The 24,203-nt window shown below is 43.0% G+C and overlaps 1 protein-coding gene across 2 annotated transcripts in view; it reads right to left on the bottom strand.

The window, feature by feature from the left end:
- Positions 1-24,203, bottom strand: part of ZC3H12B (zinc finger CCCH-type containing 12B) — a 163,801-nt gene that overhangs the window by 59,587 nt on the left and 80,011 nt on the right. The window contains exon 1 of one of the 2 annotated variants that reach the window (XM_073599455.1): positions 1,918-2,176. The exons of the other annotated variant lie outside the window; for it this stretch is intronic. The gene's annotated coding sequence lies outside the window, so the exon portion shown is untranslated. Of the gene's footprint in view, positions 1-1,917; positions 2,177-24,203 lie in introns of those variants that run through there. 2 annotated transcript variants of the gene reach the window in all.

Genomic DNA, 24,203 nt, shown 5'->3' on the forward strand with positions numbered 1-24,203 from the left:
CAGCATCACTTATGGAGGAAGAGAAGATACCGCAGTCCATCCTTACTTGCTCCCTACTGAAAATGCTAATTGGCTGGCTCTGGCTTTAGTATTTTCTAAATCATTAACCCTGAACTAGCATACATCACAATGAAGTTGCTAATCCTGACATGTATACATGTTTGGGATCAATGACTCAAAGAAATGAATACACTGGATCAGCAAGGCAGCCAGGTAACTCCTAATTTCCAAAGCAAGCTATAGCACCCCACTCTCCTCTTAGCACAGATTTCCATTAACAGGATGACAACCTCCAATGGATATTTATCACTCCCCCCAGGTAAACACATACTGTGAGGAATTTTTACACAATTTGCATGTAGGAATAAAATGAAACTTCAAGGCTATGGACAAACACGCACACAGAAATAACAATAAAAAAAAAAAAAAAAAAAAGTTTCCCTGTACACTTACAGGAAACTATTTCCTGCTAGCAAGAAAACAAAACTGGAAGATTTATACAACCATTTGTATAGAAGCACAAGTCCAATTTCCCTGGTAACAGAAGAAAAAAAAAAAAAAAAAAAAGAGATTATATATATATATATATATATATATATATATATATATATATATATATATATATATATATATATACACACACATACATATACATACACACACACACACACACACACACCTTTTCATCCTACAAGTTCTGTCAGCTTGTAACTTATTGTATTTAGCTGACAATACTGACATGAAATCCGAAAAACACTTAAGAGCCCTGAGTTTTTTCTGTGGACTACAAAACAACCCTTCCCCCATGTTATGGAGATAAGAAGAGAAGAGGAGAAGATGTTCTGAAGTTCACAACACCCAAGCGGCAGAGGGCAGCCTTCGGTGACAACACCCAAGCGGCAGAGGGCAGCCTTCGGTGACAACACCCAAGCGGCAGAGGGCAGCCTTCGGTGACAACACCCAAGCGGCAGAGGGCAGCCTTCGGTGACAACACCCAAGCGGCAGAGGGCAGCCTTCGGTGACAACACCCAAGCGGCAGAGGGCAGCCTTCGGCGACAACACCCAAGCGGCAGAGGGCAGCCTTCGGCGACAACACCCAATCGGCAGAGGGCAGCCTTCGGCGACAACACCCAATCGGCAGAGGGCAGCCTTCGGCGACAACACCCAATCGGCAGAGGGCAGCCTTCGGCGACAACACCCAAGTGGCAGAGGGCAGCCTTCGGTGACAACACCCAAGTGGCAGAGGGCAGCCTTCGGTGACAACACCCAAGTGGCAGAGGGCAGCCTTCGGTGACAACACCCAAGTGGCAGAGGGCAGCCTTCGGTGACAACACAGCTCCTCTGTCACACTAACAGAACATGTAAGAAAAAAAAAATCAAATGAGGATAATTATAATAATGATTTTATCCCCATTTGTTAATAGCTTACTGTCGTGAACTCGTTATTTTCCAGGATTTAATGTTAATGAACCTTTAAAATAATTATTAAATATATCGTATTCTATGTATTTTAAAAACAAAATATTTTGAAAGCAAAAAATTCAAATGAAACCCAAATTTTTGCCCTCTGTGGTATTGGCCAATAGCACTATACAGCCAGGTCATTGTTTTGTTGTGACTTCCCCACCATAGAATTACTACAACAGATAATAATAATAATATTATGGACAATGTGCTGGAATATAGTTTTCTGAATCAGTGTAAAAAACAGAGCCTGCAACTCTGGTAAAAAATGACTGCCATGAGCAAACCGTATAATTTCCATCTATATACTCCATATAGGAGATAAATATTTGAAAACATTGCTACATCACCAGGGAGGGCCATCCCTCATAGAAGAAGTACGGTGGAAGCATTGTAGTGTCAGTGATCGGAGAACCCTAGCCCGTCAGTCTATTAGGAGGTCAGTGGGTTTACCTGCTCCTTGCTGTGTGGCTCCTGCCTGCTCTCCCTCTGTGGATGGACCGTGCTCTCTTTCTGCAGTCACACAGACGAAGGATTCTGGGAGGAACAGGAAACTGTCATTGATCCTGCCTTCCCTATACTCCGCAGTCGTGCAGCCCTGAAGCCGGGAGAGGGCGGAGCTAGAGAGGACGGGCGGCTCTGTGAGCTGATGGACGATGCCCAGACCCTATCACTGGAAAGGTCACCGCCCTCTATCACCTTAAAGGTTAACGCCCCCCTATCTTCTATCTCCGGACTCTTACATTGCTGCTGCACAGTCTCCTAAGCCGTGAACTCGCCCAGCGCCCCCTTAGCGAAGCAGGACATGGTCCCTATGACAACACCTGTGAGCGGTAGAAGCCGAGCCGATTACACAGCATGGACTGACATCACTCAGTTGTAGGCCGGCCTTCTCTATGACGTAACCGGGAGAGGAGAAGCTGGGAAATTCAGCCGATGCACTCGTGACCTCCCCGATCCTCGCCCAGATTTCATGAAGCCCACTCATGACCGTGTCATTACGTCATAGGAGGAACTACCTCTCCCCAGGGGAAAGACAATACGCAGCTTTACATTATGTAATGATCCATGGGATTTGGGCTAAAAGGAAATCCGGAGTCCCTTGTGCTAAAACGTTCTAGGGCTGCAACTAACGATTATTTTCATAATCAATTAGTTGGCCGATTGTTTTGATTAATTGGTTAATAACCTTAACAAAAGTGTGGTGTATAATTTAGTTAATATGTAAAGTTTAAAAAAAGGCAATTTATTCTTAAATATCTCTATGCTGTGGTAAATATAAATTACCAACTATAGGATTAGGGAACAAAATCTCTAATACACTCTGAGAATAACAGACAGAAGAGATATACTGTATATATACCATCAGAGGAGATATACTGTATATACTATTAGAAGAGATATTCTGTATATATACTATTAGAGGTTGAAGCTGGTAAATATCATCAGAATCAGAGATCACATTTTTTAAAGAAAAAACAAAAACAAAAGTTAGACTGTTTTGCAGATTTTCAAACAGAACTGTAATATATGCTGGCCATACAAAAATGCCTTCCTTCAAAAAAAAAAAAAAAATGCAATTTTAAGAATGTTCATTCGATTTTCTAATCGTTAGTGGGGTCAAATTGACGTATGTTTTTAACACCACAGTGATGGGAAACTTTAGAAATATTAGAAAACTTCCTGGTCAAAGGAATTTTTAGAGTGTATGTGGTTTTCATTCAGAAATTACATTCATTTCATTTTAAAACAATGTTAAAAGCAAGTGAAATTTTCAAACAACATTCTTTCATTCAGCAAATGTACAAAGATTTTTCGTATCAATATTCTAGTCTGAAAATTGATCCGTGTGGCCAGCATAAGGCTCGGTACACACCTATGCAGTTTGCTATTGATCTGTTTCTGCTGTGCGTTTTGACTTTTGCAAATGTGATTTTGCGGAAATTTGCCTTTTTGAATTTTTTTATGCTTTTTTTTGGCCAATTTGTTGTTGCGCAGATTAAAAAAAAAAAAAAAAAAAACACAAATTGCAGCAAAAACACACTACACCCTTTTCTGCAGCTTCTCCATTAAAGTATATTGAACCAAAAAAGCACAGTTTTGCGTAGAAAAAAAGTCCTTGACCCTTTCCAATTACACAGCGATTGAAAAAAAAAAATCCCATAGATGTGAACATGTCCCATAGGAAACCATGTTAAATGAACTGTAGAGCGTTTCTGCAAAAAAGCACAAAAAAAACACATAGGTGTGAACCAGGCCTAAGATGTTTAACCACTTGCCGACCGCCTAACGTATATATACGTCGGCAGAATGGCACGGGCAGGCAGAATCACGTACCTGTACGTGATCTGCCTCCCGCGGGCGGGGGGTCCAATCGGACCCCCCCCCGGTGCCATCGGCGGTCGGCATCTGACTGGGAGCGTCGGGAGGCGAGGGGGAGACCATCCGATCGTGGCCCCCCCCTCGCGATCGCTCCCAGCCAATGGGAATCCTCCTCTGCCTGTGTATAGTTTCACACAGGCAGAGGATGTGATGTCATCTCTCCTCGGTCTGGCAGTTTCCGTCCAGCGCCGAGGAGAGAAGACATGTAAGTGCACAACACACAAACACACACAGTAGAACATGCCAGGCATACCTTACACCCCCGATCCCCCCCCGATCGCCCCCCGACCCCCCCCCAATCACCCCCCCCCCGTCACAAACTGACATTAGCAGTATTTTTTTTTTTTTTTTTTTTTTTTTTTCTGATTACTGCATAGTGTCAGTTTGTGACAGTTACAGTGTTAGGGCAGTGAGTGGTAGCCCCCTTTAGGTCTAGGATACCCCCCTAACCCCCCCTAATAAAGTTTTAACCCCTTGATCACCCCCTGTCACCAGTGTCACTAAGCGATCATTTTTCTGATCGCTGTATTAGTGTCGCTGGTGACGATAGTTAGAGACGTAAATATTTAGGTTCGCCGTCAGCGTTTTATAGCGTCAGGGACCCCCATATACTATCTAATAAAGGTTTTAACCCCTTGATTGCCCCCTAGTTAACCCTTTCACCACTGATCACCGTATAACTGTTACGAGTGACGCTGGTTAGTTTGTTTATTTTTTATAGTGTCAGGGCACCCGCCGTTTATTACCGAATAAAGGTTTAGCCCCCTGATCGCCCGGCGGTGATATGCGTCGCCCCAGGCAGCGTCAGATTAGCGCCAGTACCGCTAACACCCACGCACGCAGCATACGCCTCCCTTAGTGGTATAGTATCTGATCGGATCAATATCTGATCCAATCAGATCTATACTAGCGTCCCCAGCAGTTTAGGGTTCCCGAAAACGCAGTGTTAGCGGGATCAGCCCAGATACTCGCTAGCACCTGCGTTTTGCCCCTCTGCCCGGCCCACCCAAGTGCAGTATCGATCGATCACTGTCACTTACAAAACACTAAACGCATAACTGCAGCGTTCGCATAGTCAGGCCTGATCCCTGCGATCGCTAACAGTTTTTTTGGTAGCGTTTTGGTGAACTGGCAAGCACCAGCCCCAGGCAGCGTCAGATTAGCGCCAGTACCGCTAACACCCACGCACGCACCGTACACCTCCCTTAGTGGTATAGTATCTGATCGGATCAATATCTGATCTGATCAGATCTATACTAGCATCCCCAGCAGTTTAGGGTTCCCACAAACGCAGTGTTAGCGGGATCAGCCCAGATACCTGCTAGCACCTGCGTTTTGCCCCTCCGCCCGGCCCACCCAAGTGCAGTATCGATCGATCACTGACACTTACAAAACACTAAACACATAACTGCAGCGTTCGCAGAGTCAGGCCTGATCACTGCGATCGCTAACAGTTTTTCTGGTAGCGTTTTGGTGAACTGGCAAGCACCAGCCCCAGGCAGCGTCAGGTTAGCGCCAGTACCGCTAACACCCACGCACGCAGCATACGCCTCCCTTAGTGGTATAGTATCTGAACGGATCAATATCTGATCTGATCAGATCTATACTAGCGTCCCCAGCAGTTTAGGGTTCCCACAAACGCAGTGTTAGCGGGATCAGCCCAGATACCTGCTAGCACCTGCGTTTTGCCCCTCCGCCCGGCCCAGCCCAGCCCACCCAAGTGCAGTATCGATCGATCACTGTCACTTACAAAACACTAAACGCATAACTGCAGCGTTCGCAGAGTCAGGCCTGATCCCTGCGATCGCTAACAGTTTTTTTGGTAGCGTTTTGGTGAACTGGCAAGCACCAGCGGCCTAGTACACCCCGGTCGTAGTCAAACCAGCACTGCAGTAACACTTGGTGACGTGGCGAGTCCCATAAGTGCAGTTCAAGCTGGTGAGGTGGCAAGCACAAGTAGTGTCCCGCTGCCACCAAGAAGACGAACACAGGCCCGTCGTGCCCATAATGCCCTTCCTGCTGCATTCGCCAATCCTAATTGGGAACCCACCGCTTCTGCGGCGCCCGTACTTCCCCCATTCACATCCCCAACCAAATGCAGTCGGCTGCATGAGAGGCATTTTCTTTATGTCCTCCCGAGTACCCCTACCCAACGAACCCCCCCCCAAAAAAGATGTTGTGTCTGCAGCAAGCGCGGATATAGGCGTGACACCCGCTATTATTGTCCCTCCTGTCCTGACAATCCTGGTCTTTGCATTGGTGAATATTTTGAACGCTACCATGCACTAGTTGAGTATTAGCGTAGGGTACAGCATTGCACAGACTAGGCACACTTTCACAGGGTCTCCCAAGATGCCATCGCATTTTGAGAGACCCGAACCTGGAACCGGTTACAGTTATAAAAGTTAGTTACAAAAAAAAGTGTAAAAAAAAAAAAAAACACATACAAAAATATAAAATAAAAAAAAAATAGTTGTCGTTTTATTGTTCTTTCTCTCTCTATTCTCTCTCTCTATTGTTCTGTTCTTTTTTACTGTATTCTATTCTGCAATGTTTTATTGTTATTATGTTTTATCATGTTTGCTTTTCAGGTATGCAATTTTTTATACCTTACCGTTTACTGTGCTTTATTGTTAACCATTTTTTTGTCTTCAGGTACGCCATTCACGACTTTGAGTGGTTATACCAGAATGATGCCTGCAGGTTTAGGTATCATCTTGGTATCATTCTTTTCAGCCAGCGGTCGGCTTTCATGTAAAAGCAATCCTAGCGGCTAATTAGCCTCTAGACTGCTTTTACAAGCAGTGGGAGGGAATGCCCCTCCCCCCCAACGTCTTCCGTGTTTTTCTCTGGCTCTCCTGTCTCAACAGGGAACCTGAAAATGCAGCCGGTGATTCAGCCAGCTGACCATAGAGCTGATCAGAGACCAGAGTGGCTCCAAACATCTCTATGGCCTAAGAAACCGGAAGCTACGAGCATTTTATGACTTAGATTTCGCCGGATGTAAACAGCGCCATTGGGAAATTGGGAAAGCATTTTATCACACCGATCTTGGTGTGGTCAGATGCTTTGAGGGCAGAGGAGAAATCTAGGGTCTAATAGACCCCAATTTTTGCAAAAAAGAGTACCTGTCACTACCTATTGCTATGATAGGGGATATTTACATTCCCTGAGATAACAATAAAAATGATTAAAAAAAAAAAAAAAATGAAAGGAACAGTTTAAAAATAAGATAAAAAAATAATAATAATAAAGAAAAAAAAAAAAAAAAAAAAAAAAAGCACCCCTGTCCCCCCTGCTCTCGCGCTAAGGCGAACGCAAGCGTCGGTCTGGCGTCAAATGTAAACAGCAATTGCACCATGCATGTGAGGTATCGCCGCGAAGGTCAGATCGAGGGCAGTAAGTTTAGCAGTAGACCTCCTCTGTAAATCTAAAGTGGTAACCTGTAAAGGCTTTTAAAGGCTTTTAAAAATGTATTTAGTTTGTCGCCACTGCACGTTTGTGCGCAATTTTAAAGCATGTCATGTTTGGTATCCATGTACTCGGCCTAAGATCATCTTTTTTATTTCATCAAACATTTGGGCAATATAGTGTGTTTTAGTGCATTAAAATGTAAAAAAGTGTGTTTTTTCCCCAAAAAATGCGTTTGAAAAATCGCTGCGCAAATACTGTGTGAAAAAAAAAAATGAAACACCCACCATTTTAATCTGTAGGGCATTTGCTTTAAAAAAAATATATAATGTTTGGGGGTTCAAAGTAATTTTCTTGCAAAAAAAAATTATTTTTTTATGTAAACAATAAGTGTCAGAAAGGGCTTTGTCTTCAAGTGGTTAGAAGTGTGGGTGATGTGTGACATAAGCTTCTAGATGTTGTGCATAAAATGCCAGGACAGTTCAAAACCCCCCCAAATGACCCCATTTTGGAAAGTAGACACCCCAAGCTATTTGCTGAGAGTCATGTTGAGTCCATGGAATAATTTATATTGTGACACAAGTTGCGGGAAAGAGACAATTTTTTATTTTTTTTATTTTTTTTTGCGCAAAGTTGTCACTAAATGATATATTGCTCAAACATGCCATGGGAATATGTGAAATTACACCCCAAAATACATTCTGCTGCTTCTCCTGAGTACGGGGATACCACATGTGTGGGACTTTTTGGGAGCCTAGCCGCGTACGGGACCCCGAAAACCAAGCACCGCCTTCAGGCTTTCTTAGGCCGTAAATTTTTGATTTCACTCTTCACTGCCTATCACAGTTTCGGAGGCCATGGAATGCCCAGGTGGCAAAAAAACCCCCCAAATGACCCCATTTTGGAAAGTAGACACCCCAAGCTATTTGATGAGAGGTATAGTGAGTATTTTGCAGACCTCACTTTTTGTCACAAAGTTTTGAAAATTGAAAAAAGAAAAAAAAAAATTTTTTTTCTCGTCTTTCTTTATTTTCAAAAACAAATGAGAGCTGCAAAATACTCACCATGCCTCTCAGCAAATAGCTTGGGGTGTCTACTTTCCAAAATGGGGTCATTTGGGGGGGGTTTGTGCCACCTGGGCATTCCATGGCCTCCGAAACTGTGATAGGCAGTGAGGAGTAAAATCAAAAATGTACGCCCTTAGAAATCCTGAAGGCAGTGATTGGTTTTCGGGGTCCCGTACGCGGCTAGGCTCCCAAAAAGTCCCACACATGTGGTATCCCCATACTCGGGAGAAGCAGCTAAATGTATTTTGGGGTGCAATTCCACATATGCCCATGGCCTGTGTGAGCAATATATCATTTAGTGACAACTTTGTGCAAAAAAAAAAAAAAAAAAAAAAAATTTGTCACTTTCCCGCAACTTGTGTCAAAATATAAAACATTCCATGGACTCAACATGCCTCAAAGCAAATAGCTTGGGGTGTCTACTTTCCAAAATGGGGTCATTTGGGGGGGTTTTATGTCATCTGGGCATTTTATGGCCTTCAAAACTGTGATAGGTAGTGAGGAGTAAAATCAAAAATGTACGCCCTTAGAAATCCTGAAGGCAGTGATTGGTTTTCGGGGCCCCGTACGCGGCTAGGCTCCCAAAAAGTCTCACACATGTGGTATCCCCATACTCAGGAGAAGCAGCTAAATGTATTTTGGGGTGCAATTCCACATATGCCCATGGCCTGTGTGAGCAATATATCATTTAGTGACAAATTTTTGTAATTTTTTTTTTTTTTTTTTTTTTTTGTCATTGTTCAATCACTTGGGACAAAAAAAATGAATATTCAATGGGCTCAACATGCCTCTCAGCAAATTCCTTGGGGTGTCTACTTTCCAAAATGGGGTCATTTGTGGGGGTTTTGTACTGCCCTGCCATTTTAGCACCTCAAGAAACGACATAGGCAGTCATAAATTAAAGGCTGTGTAAATTCCAGAAAATGTACCCTAGTTTGTAGACGCTATAACTTTTGCGCAAACCAATAAATATACACTTATTGACATTTTTTTTACCAAAGACATGTGGCCGAATACATTTTGGCCTAGATGTATGACTAAAATTGAGTTTATTGGATTTTTTTTAGAACAAAAAGTAGAAAATATCATTTTTTTTCAAAATTTTCGGTCTTTTTCCGTGTATAGCGCAAAAAATAAAAACGGCAGAGGTGATCAAATACTATCAAAAGAAAGCTCTATTTGTGGGAAGAAAAGGACGCAAATTTCGTTTGGGTACAGCATTGCATGACCGCGCAATTAGCAGTTAAAGCGACGCAGTGCCGAATTGTAAAAAGTGCTCTGGTCAGGAAGGGGGTAAAACCTTCCGGGGCTGAAGTGGTTAATAAAATAATGGGGTTAAAAAAACTAAAATTAACCCTTTATAGTACAAAAAGAGCAAATTGCTACTGTATGGGGGTTCATTTTTTTTACTGTGGAACAGTGAAAGTAAAATTTACAGTAGCGATTATTTGCTCTTTTTGTACTATAAAGGACCAATTTTAGTGTTTTTTTTTTTAACCCCATTATGTTACTGGCCGATTGATCAATTATGAAAATAGTAATCAATTCATTTCATAAATTGATTAGTTGTTTCGGCCCTAAAACGTTCCTATAGTCAGGAGAGGGCCCCATTCTCATCTGAGCGTTACTGTGAAACACACTAAAAACATGCAACACGTGTTTGGATGCCATTCATTGGTAATGGAATCCAAAAGGCACTAAAGAAAGCATCGTTTTGTTGTGTGACAAAACACACTATTTAAAAGCACACCAAAGTTGGCTCCAAAGAAGAGTACAAGGGCTACTTTTGGCACGTTTTTAGAGCGGAGGGTAGCTTATTCAAGTGAATAGTGTCGCTCCAAAAAATGCAACACTCGCGTTGCTCGGGGTGAACCGAGTCTAAAGTGGAGGTCATTAACCCGTTGATCGCAATCTACCTGTCAACCGCCAGCAGGTGACAGATCGTGTTTTGAGTCCCTGCCCTGTCAACCCCCAAGTGCTTCCGTCACCCCCTCAGAGTGGCAGAGCAGAGAAGCGATGAGCTCAGGCGTCTTATCGCCTGACTGCTCAAGCTGGAAAGCAGTCAAAGCAAGACACATGTTGTCTTTGGGAAATAGACCTATGAGTGCTCCAGCATTGCTGCAGAGGTTGAAGGGGTGGGGGGTCAGCCTGTCAGTGCTCAGACCAAATGCCACACACTGCATGGCTGTCATCCCAGAAGGAAGCCTCTTCTAAACATGTAGCACAAGAGAGCCCGCAAACAGTTTGCTAAAGACAGGCAGACTAAGGACATGGATTACTGGAACTACTGGAATTACTGTGGTCTGATGAGACCAAGATAAACTTATTTGGTTCAGATGGTGTCAGGCGTGTGTGGCGGCAACCAGGTGAGGAGTACAAAGACAAGTGTGTCTTGCCTACAGTCAAGCATGGTGGTGGGAGTGTCATGGTCTGGGGCTGCATGAGTACTGCCAGCACTGGGGAGCTACAGTTCATTGAGGGAACCATGAATGCCAACGTGTACTGTGACATACTGCAGCAGAGCATGATCCTCTCCATTCGGAGACTGGGCCGCAGGGCAGTATTCCAACATAACGACCCCAAACACCTCCAAGATGACCACTGTTTGCTAAAGAAGCTGAGGGTGAGGCTGGGTTCACACTGCTGCGGTGGCAGACATCGTATGTGATTCGCAGCGCACTGCTGTTCACATCACATGCGATGTCTGTGCTGTGCGATATCAGCCATACAGATAGTATGGCTGATATCGCACCGCATTCGGTCCAAACTTGCACAGGACCCTTTTTTTTTTGTTCGGACCAGAATCGGATCGCATGGGTGTTCACACCTATGTGATCCAATACATGTCCGAATTGTCAGTTCGCAGTGCGAAATGCGAGCTGAACTGGGGGTGTCGTTAACATTGTGTGACACTCCCCAGCAGTTCGCATATGGCAGTGTGAACTGCCGTGCGAGTTGGTGCGATGCGGGAACCCGCAGTAAATTTGCTGCGTTCCCGCACCTCAGCAGTGTGAACCCAGCCTAAAGGTGATGGACTGGCCAAGCATTTTTCCAGCCATAAGAGGACTTCAGTGGCAACCTGTGAAGCTCTGGGGAACGCAATGCACAAAAGGGTTAAGAAAATAATGGTGGCCACACAAAATATGGACACTTTTGTTGCCAGCGGTGTAGACATTAATGGCTGTGTGTTGAGTTTTGAGGGGGCAGCAAATTTACACTGTTATACAAGCTGTACACTCACAACTTTACATTGAAGCAAAGTGTCATTTCTTCAGTGTTGTCACATAAAAAGATGTAATAAAATATTTACAAAAATGTATACACAGACACACACTAAAACCTTGGTTTGAGAGCGTTTTGCAAGACAAGCAAACATTTTTAAATAAATTTTGACTTGATAAACAAGCGATGTCTTGATATACAAGTAGCGTCATGTCACAACTGAGTATATAAGAGAAGAAAGGCGCCTATAAGTGTAGCAATGTGGTTACATTTAATGAAGGTACAACATTTAGCAATGCACATGGTGGATGATTAACCACTTGCCGACCAGCCGCCATCATACTGCGGCAGGTTGGCTCTATTACGTGAATCGCCGTAGCTGTACGTCGGTATGTGTAATAGATACAGTGAGGGTGCTGGAGGAACGCGGCGCCGATGCGTGTGACTGGCGGCCGTGATGTCCGCCGGCCACCCACGATCGCTCCACAGGGAGCCAGAAAGGGGGTCCGTCAATGTAAACAAACAGATCACCCTTCTGTCGGGAGTAGAGAAAGATAGTCTGTTCCTATTGATCAGGAACAGCGATCTCTCTCCTCCTCCAGTCAGTACACCCTCCCCCCCACAGTTAGAAACACCACCCACGGAACACATTTAACCCCTTGATCACCACTAGTGTTAACACCTTCCCTGCCAGTGTCATTTATACAGTAATCAGTGCATTTTTATAGCACCGATTGCTGTATAAATGTCATTGGTCCCAAAAAAGTGTCTGATCTGTCTGCCGCAATGTCGCAGTCCCGCTAAAAATCATTGATCACCGCCATTACTAGTAAAAAAAAAAAAATTATAATTATAAAAATGACATAAATGTATTCCCTATTTTGTAGACGCTCTAACTTTTGCGCAGACCAATCAATATACGCTTATTGCGTTTTGTTTTTCTTTAACCAAAAATATGTAGAAGAATACATATTGGCCTAAACTTAGGAATTCGTTTTTTTTATTTTTTTAGGATATTTATTATAGCAAAAAGTAAAAAATACTGCTTTTTTTCAAAATTGTCACTCTTTTTTTTGTTTTACAGCGCAAAAAATAAAAACCGCAGAGGTGATCAAATACCATCAAAAGAAAGCTCTATTTGTGGGAAAAAAAACCCCATAAATTTTGTTTGGGCACAACGTCACACGACCTTGCAATTGTCCGTTAAAGCGACACAGTGCCGTATCGCAAAAAATGGCCTGGTCATTAAGGGGGTAAATCCTTTTGGTCCTTAAGTGGTTAAAATAGACATATCTAAGTATTCAGGCATCTGAAGTAAAGCTGTCCACATCAAGTTTCCCTTTCAGATCGCTCTACTGCAGGGTAGTCTTCCCGGTCACGATTGCAGACTGACAGCGGTGAGAGCCGGCGGTGGAAGATGGTCTATGTGGACAGCTTTATAGATGTGCCTGTTTTAATCATTAACCACGAGTTGCTAAATGTAGTACCTTCATTAAATATAACCATATTGCTACACTTATGCCGCATACACACAAGCAGAATGTCTGACAGAAAAAGTCAGACAGAAGCTTTTCATCGTATATTCCGATCGTGTGTATGCCTCATCGGACTTTTTTCTTTAGAAAATTCTGAGCACGTGCACTCAACGTCTTTTTTCGACCATGGCGAGACCTGTTCTGAGTGGAACCTGTCCTGTTAAACCGCTGTATGATCTTGGCCACCATGCTGCAGCTCAGTTTCAGGGTCTTGGCAATCTTCTTATAGCCTAGCCCTAGGCCATCTTTATGTAGAGCAACAATTCTTTTTTTCAGATCCTCAGAGAGTTCTTTGCCATGAGGTGCCATGTTGAACTTCCAGTAATCAGTATGAGAGAGTGAGAGCGATAACACCAAATTTAACACACCTGCTCCCCATTCACACCTGAGACCTTGTAACACTAATGCCCCGTACACACGGTCGGACTTTGTTCGGACATTCCAACAACAAAATCCATGGATTTTTTCTGACGGATGTTGGCTCAAACTTGTCTTGCATACACACGGTCACACAAAGTTGTCGGAAAATCCGATCGTTCTGAACGCGGTGACGTAAAACACGTACGTCGGGACTATAAACGGGGCAGTGGCCAATAGCTTTTATCTCTTTATTTATTCTGAGCAAGCGTGGCACTTTGTGCGTCGGATTTGTGTACACACGATCGGAATTTCCGACAACGGACTTTGTTGTCGGAAAATTTTATATCCTGTTCTCAAACTTTGTGTGTCGGAAATTCCGATGGAAAATGTGTGATGGAGCCCACACACGGTCGGAATTTCTGACAACAAGGTCCTATCACACATTTTCCGTCTGAAAATTCGACCGTGTGTATGGGGCATAATGAGTCACATTACACTGGGGAGAAGAAATGGCTAATTGGGCACAATTTGGACATTTTCACATAGGAGCGTACTCACTTTTGTTGCCAGTGATTTAGACATTAATGGCTGTGTGTTGAGTTATGTTGAGGGGACAGCACTTTATTCTGCTGTAGCCAATGACAGGTCGACTTGATCTTGTGTTTTGAATCATTGTCATGTTGGAATGTCCAAGTACGTCCCATGAGCAGCTTCCTGGCTGATAAATGCAAATGTTCCCCCAGTAATTTTTGATAACATACTGCATTCATCTTGCCAACAATTTTGACCAAATTTCCTGTGCCTTTGTAGCTCACACATCCCCAAAACTTCAGCGATGTTTTGTGTTTCACAGTAGGAATGGTGTACCTTTCATCAAAGGCCTTGTTGACTCCTCTCCAAATGTAGCGTTTATGGTTGTGGCCAAAAAGCTCAATTTTGGTCTCATCGCTTCAAATGACTGTGCCAGAAGGTTTGAGGCTTATCTCTGTGCTGTTTGGCGTATTATAAGCAGGATACTTTGTAGCATTTGCAAAGTAATGGCTTTCTTCTGGAGACTTGACCATTCAGCCCAACTTTCTTCAAGTGCCTCCTTATTGTGCATCTTGAAACAGCCACACCACATGTTTTCGTATTTTACCTGAAGATATTTGTGGGGTTTTTCTTTGCATGCCGAACAATTTTCCTAGCAGTTGTGGCTGAAATTTTAGTTGGTCTACCTGACCGTGGTTTGGTTTCAACAGAAGCCCTCATTTTCCACTTCTTGATTAGAGTTTGAACACTGCTGATTGGCATTCTCAATTCCTTGGGTATCTTTTTATATTCCTTTCCTGTCTTATACAGTTCAACTACTTTTTCCTGCAGATACTTTGACAATTCTTTTGCTTTCCCCATGACTCAGAATCCAAAAACGTCAGTGCAGCACTGGATGAAAGATGCAAGGGTCTGTCAGGAGTACAGAAACACATTGACCTTTTATACACACACACTAATTACAAGCAAACAGATCACTGGTGAGGATGGTTACCTTTAATAGCCATTCAAACCCCTTTGTGTCAACTTGTGTGCATGTTATCAGGCCAAAATCACCAGGGTATGTAAACTTTTGATCAGGGTCATTTGGGTACTTTCTGTTGCCATTATGGTTAAAAAAAGAGTAAACACAGTTGATTGATAATAAATGGCTTCAGCCAAACACTAACCATGAGTGAAAGAAATATTTTGTGTTATCATTCATATTCTCTGAAAAATGGCCAAGAAATCATAAATTCTGCCAGGGTATGTAAACTGTATATTTCCACATGTGTGCAAACAAAACCCTCTGTTTTTAACGTGAATTGTTAGACAGGGGCAATTCATTGTTTTGCAGGCTAGTTGCTAAGTGTGCTCAGAAGTCTTTGTTTGTTATTGGCAGAGGGGAGTAGCAGCCATGGATCAGTTAGTAAGGCGTATAAGCAAGTTTAAGGAATCTGCAAAATCGGATTCACATGTATAAGCACATTCAGTGGAATGTTGCGGGCAAAAGAGAAACTATAGGGGGTCAAGAAGGTTGTTATCTGTGAGGTAGCAACTCATACAGTTGTGGACAAGGCACTTAAGAAGCATGGAGGCAAATGAGAGCAGAGAGAAGGGTCTAAAGTTCTTAAAAATGGAGATGGGGTAGGCTTCCCTGAATAAGTGAGTTTAAGGATCGCCTAAAGGCGGACTGGGGCAGGAAGTTCCAGAGGCTGGGAGAGGCTCTGGAGAAGTCCTAAAGTGAGCATGAGAGGAGGTAACAAGGAAGCTAGAGAGCAGGTGGTCTTGGGAGGAACAGAGAGGAAGATTTGGGCGATATCTGCAGATGAGGATGGTGATGTAGCTGGGGTGATGATGTTGGTTAGTATTTTGAATTTTATACAATGGGGTAGGGGAAGCCAGTGAAGAGATTGGCAGAGAGGAGCAGCAGTCATGGATCAGTTAGCAAGGTGTATCAGTATGGCAGCAGGATTCATAATAGACAGAAGGGGGATAGCCTGTGTAAAGGTAGGCCAGTGAGGAGGGAGTTGCAGTAGTCAAGGTGGGAAATAACCAAGCAGTGAATACGTTGTTTTGTGGGGTCGTTAGCCAGCAAGGGGTGAATTCTGGAAATGTTGTAGAGGTTAAGGTGGCAAGATTTAGGCTGGCCATACACTATACAATTTTCTGATTCAATTTCCTTTAGATTTACCTTCAACTATGTAGTGCAAGGGCCTGTCTGATTGCATACAAATTGAAAGGGTTTAGGTTTGACCTCATATTATATGGTTTTGGTAAATCTAAAGGAAAGTTGAACAGGAAAATTGTATAGTGTATGGCCAGCTTTAGTCAGCGATTGGATGTGGGGGCTGAAGGACAGGTCAGAGTCTAGGATTACATCCAGCACTCTTACGTGTGAGCACGGATCTGTGAGCACGGATCTGTGAGCACGGATCCCACTGAATGGATTTTCCGCTGAAAGCCACGGGAGGCAGAGAAGGAGAAGCGGCTGATCAAACGCCATGCAGGGAGATCGGTGCTCATGGCTGTCCCTTAGCTGCACCGATCACTCCCGACTGTCCCTTGTGTCGTCCTCCTCCAGCGCCTGACCCGTTCTCCTCCTCAACCATAACCACTTCCCCTTCTTCTCTGGCCCCCCTCCTGTCCTCATCCGCCTGCTGTGTCATCCTCCTCCACCCCCCCCATCCCCCGCATTCCCGTGGGCTCTCTCAGGATGGAGAGCGGAGGAAAGGACGGAAACGCTATACGTGTCATTTACGGGGGGGAGGTGGAGTGCTGATGGACACAGCTATATACAGTGTGTGTATATATATATATATATGTGTGTGTGTGTGTGTGTGTGTGTGTGTGTGTGTGTGTGTGTGTGTGTGTAATATAGCTGGCTGAGATTATGTGGAACATCCAATACTGGCAGAGCAGGAGAAGAAAGGAGTGGGAGGGAATTAAAAAATACTGCATGTCTCTTACTTAGGCTAGTGCACGAGATATGTAAATCACCTGTCACTCACAGCAAGGGGGAGTATTTGACAAAGTTTTTCTCAGTTTGTCAAGAATTATCTCACGAACAATAAAAGAGGATTGCTCAGAGATGAATTAACTCTGTGTGGCAAGACTGGGCTCAAATGATAGGAAATCTTATACTCTACAATATGACATCAAAAAGAAAAAAAAAATTCGGGTTTACATCCACTTTAAAGCTAAATTGGTACATAGGGAAGCTGGATTTTAGAAAAAAAAAGTGAACAAAGGTGAACTTAGCCTTTAAATCTGTTCAAAGTCGAGAATTTATACAGCTTGTCTGAAAATTCAGAAAAAAGGTGGTGGGGAGCTGTAGTTACATTCTGCAGAGCTCAGTGAGAAGCTCTGTGAACTGATTGGAGGGATAGGACACACCCCCCTTCCCACAGCACACAGGAACAGAGCTTTGGTTGCCAATCAGCTGGGGATCCCTCCCCTGTCACCTTTTTTTTCTGTTGATGTCAGGAAAACTTGTCAGAAATGATTGATGCTGATCGTACAGGAGTGAAGCAGCAGACAGAAATGATGCTTAGTGCTCTTAACTGAGACAAGTACACACTATAAAGGGACAGGGCTATGTTCATATTTCATGTCTGAGGTTTACAACCACTTTAAAACGTGTTGGGTTCATCCATCAGTCTAAAAAAATATAAAGTTCCAGGGTTAGAAGAACTCCTGGTCCAACTAATTCTGTTTGCAGTTCCGTAGGTATAACACAAATGCTTGGAGTATTCTTGTATGAGATTGGGCCAAAGTACTGTATGTGCCGAACTAGATGCCTTCATAAGACATTATGTGTCTCATGGTTATCATCTGTGATATCTTGACCAACTTTGTCATGGTTGCAATCTCCTCGACCTTTTCTTTGGGTAGGAAAATTTTTCAGGTCAACAAGTCTAACCAAGAAAAATTCTGGACTGGGCTGCAACTAATGAGGATTTTCTTGTTGACCACGCAACCTAGTTTTCCTTATGCCGCGTACACATGATCACACCCATTCTTAAAAAGCCCTCACTAGACCCTACCGACCTTAACAACTTAAGACCCATCTCATTGCTCCCATTCACCTCTAAACTTCTAGAACGCTTAGTCTACAACCGTCTTAGCTCCTACCTCAATGAAAATAACCTTCTTGACCCCTTACAGTCGGGCTTTCGCTCGCAGCACTCCACGGAAACTGCCTTACTAAAACTCACTAACGATTTACTAACTGCTAAAACCAACAGCCAGTACCCCATACTCCTACTACTTGACCTCTCTGCGGCCTTTGATATTGTTGACCACACGCTCCTTCTCAATAAACTAGATTCCCTTGGCCTCCGAGATTGTGCTCTATCCTGGTTCTCTGCCCATTTATCACAGCGCTCCTTCAGTGTCACCTACAACTCTGTCTCCTCCTCTCCATTACCCCTTTCTGTGGGGGTCCCCCAAGGCTCGGTTCTTGGACCCCTTCTCTTCTCTATCTACACCTCCTCCCTTGGTCACTTAATAATGGCCCACGGCTTCCAATACCACTTATACGCTGATGACACCCAAATCTGTCTACTCCTCACCTCACTCCTTCAGTCTCCTCTCGCATTACTAACTGACATATCAGCATGGATGTCGCACCACTTCCTTAAACTAAATCTCTCTAAAACTGAGCTATTAATATTCCCCCCCCGCCCGTGCCCCCATCCGTGACTTTTCCATCAAAATCAACAATGCAACCATCAGTCCCTCCCCTCACGCCAGGGTACTAGGTGTAATCCTAGACTCTGACTTGTCATTTCAGCCTCAAATCCAATCGTTGTCAATAGTTTGTAGAATTCACCTCCGTAACATCTCTAATATTCACCCCTTTTTAACAAATGAAACCACCAAGCTCCTTATTCACTCCCTTATTATCTCTCGCCTTGACTATTGCAACTCCCTTCTCATTGGCTTACCTCTCCATAGGCTATCCCCTCTTCAGTCTATCATGAATGCTGCTGCCAGACTTATCCACCTTACCAACCGCTCAGTGTCTGCCAACCCTCTACTCCAATCCCTACACTGGCTCCCAATCACCCAGCGAATTAAATTCAAAATTCTAACCACAACATACGAAGCCATTCACAACTCTGCCCCGAGCTACATCACTAATCTTGTCTCCAAATATCACCCAAATCGACCTCTCCGCTCTTCTCAAGACCTCCTGCTTTCAAGCTCTCTCATCTCCTCCTCCCATGCTCGTCTCCAGGATTTCTCCAGAGCCTCTCCCATCCTCTGGAACTCGCTACCTCCATCTATCCGGCTATCCCCTACTCTTGCTACCTTCAGGCGATCCCTGAAAACTCATCTCTTTAGGAAAGCCTATCACGTCTCCAACTAATCTCCTACCACTTCCACCAGCTCATTCCCCACAGTTACAACCTTTTGTACCACCTGCCCCACCCTATTAGACCATAAGCTCTTCTGAGCAGGGCCCTCTTAATCCTCTTGTATTTTATTGTATTATAACTGTATTGTCTCCCTTTTATATTGTAAAGCGCTGCGTAAACTGTTGGCACTATATAAATCCTGAATAATAATAATAATAATAATGACCGGTCTTTCCATCGAAATAAACTCTGAAGGTTTCTCCAACGGAGTTCCGCTGAAACTGAAACGATCACACCAAAGTCCGACCGTCTAGAACGTGGTGACGTACAACACGTACGACGGGACTAGAAAAAGGAAGTTCAATAGAGAGTAGCCAATAGCTGCCGTTTCGTACTTGCTTCAGAGCATGCGTCGTTTTTGGTCCGTCAGAACAGCATACAGACGAGCGGTTTTCCCGATAGGAACTGATTCCCTTGGAAATATTTAAAATATATAATAAATATTTAAAATATGTTCTATTTCTAGGTCAGTCAGAATTTTTGAAAAAAAAAGTCTGATGAGGCCCACACATGATCGGAATGTCCGATGAAAAGATTCCGACTGACTTTTACTGCCGGAAAGTCCGACCGTGTGTACGCGGTTGAAAAGCCATTTGTAAATGTTCTTCCAACAACTGTTGGGTTGCCGTAAATAGGAGGATGATATTAGGGAAATATTCTGTAGCCTCAGACATCACCTCCGCAAATCTTTTTTGTTAAAATTCTCTGAGCTGCTGATAGTTCGAAACGATAATGCCCAAAACTGTCAATAAAAGATCCTTCCATTCAATAGTACTGCAAAGCGCAAGAATTTTTGGTGTGTGGAGGAATGGGGATATGCAAGTATGCATCTTGTAAGTTGAGTGTGACCATGAAACTCCTTTTAGACATATCTTCAATAAGGCGTAGATGCTTTCCATCTTGAACCTCTTGTAAAACAGGAACCTTTACAGGAAGATTTACGATCAACCTGAATTTTCCTCCTGTTTCTGAGCCACAAAAATGTGGGAGTAGAAACCCCCAGAATATCTAACCCCCCCCCCCGTGGTACAGGAGCCATAACTCCTTGTACAGCAGGTTTTAATGCATTTCTCCAGGAAGGAATTTCTTCTCACTGTTGGAAGTACTGGCATAACCTCCCTCCCAACACTCTGCTTGGCTTCCCCTAAAATCCCTGGTATTGGGCATTGGAGGATTAGGCTGGGTTCATATATATGCAAATTAAAGAGTCTTAAAGTGGTAGTAAACCGCTGAAAAAAAAAACAAAAAAAAAAAACCAAAAAAAAAAACCCTGCAGGACAATAGCATAATGTGCTAGTATACATCACATACTAGTTTATTATGAAATACTTACATTCGAACGAAGCCCAGTCACCGCTGAGGGACCTGACATGTTCCCTCCGGGTTTCTTCCAGGTTCGCGGGCCTCATCGCTGTAAGTGGCGGGAGCTGCGATGAGGTCAGTCCCGCGCATGCGTGTGGGAGCCCTCCATTCCAGCAAGGAGCTCTGAAGTTCCAGCACAATACACCAGACCTTCAGAGCGCATGCGCCGCTGACATCAAGAGGTGCGTCCAATTTAGGGCACCTGAAACATTTTTTTTAATCATCCTCCCTATTAAACAGAAACCTTCTCTTCCAGGCTTAAACATTAATGATTTTTTTTTCTCTGGTTTATAGGGCTGAAACAACTAATGGATTAATCAACAACTAATCGATTATGAAATAGTTGTCAACTATTTTCATAATCGATTAATCGGCCAGCATACAGGATGCAATATTTGTTTATATATCAGGAAATACAGTGCAGCACACATATAGCTCAGTACACCGTCCATACATGTCATTAAGTGCCTGAGAACTTATGAATATGGGAGGAGCAATGCCTCATGGGACATGTAGTCCCGGGCAGGATATGAGTGGTTCCAAAGTCAGAAGTTTTTTTTACCTTGCTATAGGGGCACGCTATACTAAACTCTGAAGGCAGGAGTCAGAAGCGTCAGTGGGGGGGGGCCTCAGAAGAGGAGGAGGATTGGGGCTGCTCTGTGCAAAACCATTACACAGAGCAGGTAAGTATAACATGTTTGTTTAAAAAAAAAAAAATTACTTAAAAAGACTCTGTGCAAGTTATAGAAGGCATTATAATTATATTTAAAGTAAAAGTTTACCATTATTGTGCATTATATTTAAAATGATTATAAAGTCTCAGCTTTTACTACTTTAATATAAAAGATTTTTTTATCTCTTTTATATAGCTTCATGTCTGACTCCTAGTTACAATACCCATATATCCTACTTCTGGGTAATATATATATATATATATATATATATATATATATATATATATATATATATATATATATATATATATATATATATATATATATATATATATATATATATATATACACACACACACACACACACACACACACACTATATATCTATCTCTATCTATCCACACACACATACACACCCGTGTGATTACGTTCAGTTTCACAGTATAAATGAACCCCTTACAGTAGTGATTATCTGTTCTTTTTGTACTATAAAAAGGGCTCATTTTAGTTTTTTAACCCCATGATGACAGGCGATACAAAAAAGCATGCTGCTGCTACTAAACGTCCTAGGCCTGGTTCACACCTATGCATTTTTTTAATCTTTTTGCAGAAACGCACTACAGTTCATTTAACATTGAAATAAAAAATTTGATCTGAGTGATGATATTTATCAGATTCAACCTCTAATAGTACATACATTATATCTCTTCTGTCATTCTCAGAGTGGATTAAAGATTTTGCTCCCTAACCATCTAGTTTAATTTATATTTACCACTGCACATAGTTATTTAAGAATAAATTGCCTTTTTTTTAAATATACTTTACATATTAACTAAATTATACACCACACTTTTTTTTTAAGGTTATCTGATTAATCGAAACAATCGGCCAACTAATCCATTATGAAAATAATCGTTAGCTGCAGCCCTACTGATTTACTCCAAGAGACTAGAGGAAAAGAAAATTCTCCTTCGAGTCCCCTGCAGAGGGCTTTGAAGTTAGATTCAGAGAGTTTAGCATTGCAGTTACTGTAACATCTCTGGTGGCTAGCAGTAGAACCAGAAGCATGAGAAACAGGCTTAGATACTCTTTCAGGCTAAGGCTGGCCATACACGGTTGGAATCTCGGCCGGTTCAGCAGGTTAATGGGCAGGCAATCGATCAACTTTGGTACAACAAACCTGCCAGATTCTCTTGTGATTGTCCCTAGCAGCTGCTATAGCCACTAGCAATAGTCACTGCCTGCTCCCGACGGGGATGGCTTCCCCCGCCAGAAGACAATGGCTTGGCAGGAGGGATTCCCGCATCAACACTGTCTGTCACGCATCATCCTGAGCACCCATGGTTGCAGTAAAGAGATTTGCTCCATGTATGGCCGGCCTTAGGTGCTTCCCCTGCTGTGTCCCTGGGAACAGTAGTCGACGCAGCGGTTCTCTCCTCATGATCCCTGATGTAAGACAGTAGTGGCCTCTCCCCCTACTGTATCTCAGCATGTAAAGCTATGGCGCTGCAGCAGGAAGGGCTAGAAATTAAATCCCCTCACAAATCTGCACAGGGTTCGAGACCGCTGACCCAACAGCTATCTGTACAGAACATAACTAACACAGCAATGCTTTCTGGACCATAGGAAACACAATCTAAACTGAGTGACGGGGGTGGGAGGGGTTTTTAATTGTATTATATGTGTTATACATTACGGACCTATCATTTTCCAGGTTGCTGTCCTGAAAGATGACTAGAGAAACAAAAAAACAAAAACAAAAAAAAAGTAAGGCTTAGGCTTCATCCCTTTTATATTGTAAAGCGCTGCATAAACTGTTGGCGCTATATAAAACCTGTATAATAATTCCCACGAGGCGGATCCACTGCCATGGAGTCCACCTCTGTCTGCCAGCTCAGCGGGAGATCTCTCCGTTGATCTCCGCTGAGCCAGCAGATGACAGGTTCCTCTCTGCTCACTGAGCGGGGAGGGGCTTGTCGAGCGCCACTGGTTGCTATGGAGAGATCTGATGAAAACGGACATGCTGTCCGTTTTCGTCCGATCTAACCCAACCCAATCCGCCAGGGACAGATGTGAACGTAGGGCCATCCGTCTGATTTTAGCAGATTGGAGCGGGTCGGATGTCAGCGGACATATCACCGCTGACATCCGCCGTTCCATAGACTAACATGGAGCGCCCGTTCAGGTCTGCCAACAAGACTGACAGGCGGACCTGAACGGTCCGACAGTGTGAAAGGGGCCTTAGAACTTACTTTTATAAAAGGAGCTATTTTAGGTTCTTACTCATTACATATGCCAGAAAAACTAATATTTCCATAAAATGTGTAGGAAGATAACAAACAAAAAGGTGAAAAAAGGAGTAACCAATATAATGCAATATAATTACCAAATGGTAATTAACAGAAATATTGCTGTTTAAAAAGTCAGGCATTTCATACATGTATATAAATAACAAGAATTATTATTTTAAATAGAACTTTAAATTGATATAGTGCAAAAAAAAAAAAAAAAAAGATTTCATAATAAAAGATATTTATATATGCAAAATAGGTGAATATGGCATGTACAGCATTGATCAATAGCTGTAGCAGAGAAACATAAAACACCTGCAGATAATAATTAAGAATAAAAGGATACTTTGTAGCAATTACTAGTCACTTCAGGTCTAAGCATATCGATGGTCAATAGCCTGTTCCATTTAATCAGAATTATTATTATTATTATACAGGATTTATATAGCGCCAACAGTTTACGCAGCGCTTTACAACATTAGGGCAGACAGTACAAGTACAG

This window comes from Aquarana catesbeiana, linkage group LG09, assembly GCF_042186555.1.
Source record: "Aquarana catesbeiana isolate 2022-GZ linkage group LG09, ASM4218655v1, whole genome shotgun sequence".
Classification (NCBI taxonomy): Eukaryota; Metazoa; Chordata; class Amphibia; order Anura; family Ranidae; genus Aquarana; species Aquarana catesbeiana.